Raw genomic sequence first — 2,727 nt, 5'->3', positions numbered from 1 at the left:
GCCTTGATTCCTTTTAACTTCTTCATTCTGTTTTTGATGGAGTCCATTTTCAGTACTGTGCCAAATACAGTCATGGCTGAGGCCTCGAGGCATCTCATACATAGTGCACTAGAAACTCTTGCAATGGAAACAACTGTGATGGGAATATGTCCCTGCTTATGTAAGGCTTTACTGTCATTTTCTTCGTTATGTTGCTTGTAGCAGCTAAGCTATGCAATATTCTTTTGCATTCATTGCTTTCAATTTAGTTGAGTGATGTTCTTTTGGATTGACGTGCTGCTGTTGCCGAGCAAGCAGGAGCTTAGTAGCCTGTCAAGGGCGACATTGCATGCATACTGGTACGTAAAAACAGCCGCAAGGAGCACCATAAGTCCGTAGAACAGCTGATATGCAAGGAGTGATCCCTGGCTATGAACTTTTTGAGACTTTCAGATTGCTATGTTGAGATACCCTCTGTTTAGTTTGTAGTAATCTGTAAGGATCCTGACGATAATGCTAATTCCTTGCGATGTTTGCTTTTTTTAATTTTTTAATTTTCTTATGTGTGGCATCAGAAGACAACCTGCCACATTTTCTTCGCCATTCAGGGGAAAAGTTGCTTCATGAAGAAATATTCTGTGTACTAGGCAGTGAACGTGTCTTGGTACTTGTAGAAGGGGGAGGCTAGTATCAATTTTGCGGTCTTTGCAACAGTTGGCATTTCCCTCTGGATCTACAACTTTACAGTCTTTTGTCTCATCAGAAGGGATCTTTGCTCCTACTGCTGCTGGCGATGAAGCAGCAGACAGGCATAACCACTTACTTTACATTGCCACAAAAAGGCAAACATGATATTATGTTTTGCCGCGAAACATTCAAAGTTTGGAGTAGGTGGCTGTTGTCGAGTTGACTTGTTTTCACTCAACAGAATATTCTGTGTAAGAATTTTTAGACGTCAAGAATAATTTCTGAAAAATGAAATGAGTGGAACGCACTGTCCAAAAACATATCAACAACTTGCCATCGGCGTGACAGTTTCTCTTAACAGCGGTCAAACTTGAAATGTTTGGTAGCTAAACATGTCATGTCTGGCACCCTGTTAGAACATGTTTTCTGTATCATTTTCAGGCTTAAATGCAACAGACCGTAAATCATTGATTTAAATTAAATGTGTACTTAATTGTCTCAACCCCTTAAAATCTAAAACTTCATACCATTAGGTTCTCCTATTTCTGGGACAGTCTGTGACAAAATTGTGTCCTCTCATTGGGTTCTTGCAGTCAGAACAGACTGGACGTGCCCTTATAGCTTGCCCTCTTGGTTGTCTCTCTGTCTGGTCTGGCACTGCTAAGAAAGAAAAACCATGTGCCAATTTATTTTGTGAAAAGTGTGTAGTATAAGTATTATAAACATCAATGTAACTCTAAAACATTGCAAATCGGAACAGCAACTTCAAATAGAGAAAGTGAAGATATCACCTACTTGTGCTTCATGCCAGATCTAGTAGAATTTTTGGTGTAATGTAAAGAGGCTTACCTGGCAATGAGGAAGGTCCTGCTATTGGGTCTGATGTGGGAGCTACATCCCTTGTTACCATCCTCAACCTTTCTTCTCTTTTCCTAGCTTCCTCCCTAGACTCTTTGTCCACAAGCATGTGTCATCTCCTTCAGTTCTATGGCTGCATCCTGAAGCTGTTGCTTATTCAGCCCCAGAAAGAACTGAAAGAGATCTTCCACATAGTCTAAAAACTGTGGATAAGTAGGTGGTTTAGTAGGTTTAAATGGTGTGGATCCACTGGAATGACTTTGTAATTTGTCAAAAACTTATGAAAAACTAGGAAAGAAAACAGAAATGCAAAACCATCCTATGCCTGCACTCGTTGTGGTTTGCAAGGAAACATTCAATTTAGAATACGTTTCTAAAGTAATAAAGGTTGATCATTTATTTGCCCAAGTTTTGTTCAATCTTTCGACTTCTGACGGTTGCTTCGCCATTTTTAACTTTGGGGAAGCTGACTTTCAGAGGCACAGTACCATCTTTGTTGACTTTGTGCCCTCTGTGTAAATTAAAATTAAAGTGCAAAGCTGCCAAAATATGCCTGCAATAAAAGTAACATAACTTTTTCTTTAGCTTGAGAGCAGACAGAATACTCCAAATCCTGCAATCTGATTGGTTCCGAGAGCGGGCTGTTTTTTACGATCTTGCCCGCTAACCCGGACGGAATCGTTGGCAGCTTCATTCACAAGTTTGTTGTTTGTGAATGAGCAAAACCAGAGATTTTTAAGCATTTTCCTTTTAAAACTTGCTCTATTATTAGCATTAGCTAGGGAAAAGTGAATTTTGTTATTCAGACAAAAAATCTGAAGGGAAAATCAAGCAAGTCAGCCAGGAAAACCGCGAAAGTAAAGCAAATCAGGTGGCTCGTGATGCTGCTTTACTAGCTTTATAAACTATGCTGTAAGTACTGAAATCTTGCTTTTATGCACCATTTACGCGACATTTTTGCTCTGTTTCTAGGTTTGTTTTCCATTTTTGCTGTCTGAATCTGGATTCTGCCGTTTTTCATTGAGTACACCCTGTTAGGTACAGTGAACATTACATTGGGTCCTTTCTTTTAGGCTTAATATTATCAGCACAATTCACCCGTTGATGTGTGAAGAATGTATTTAAAGAGATACACGAGAGGCCGATGTGTTGGAAGATCTGTGCCACTCTTGAAAATGATCCACCTGAAAAGAGCGTTGCCAT

This window comes from Porites lutea, chromosome 1 (genome assembly GCF_958299795.1).
Source record: "Porites lutea chromosome 1, jaPorLute2.1, whole genome shotgun sequence".
NCBI classification, from domain to species: Eukaryota; Metazoa; Cnidaria; class Anthozoa; order Scleractinia; family Poritidae; genus Porites; species Porites lutea.
This window is presented reverse-complemented; position numbering follows the sequence as displayed.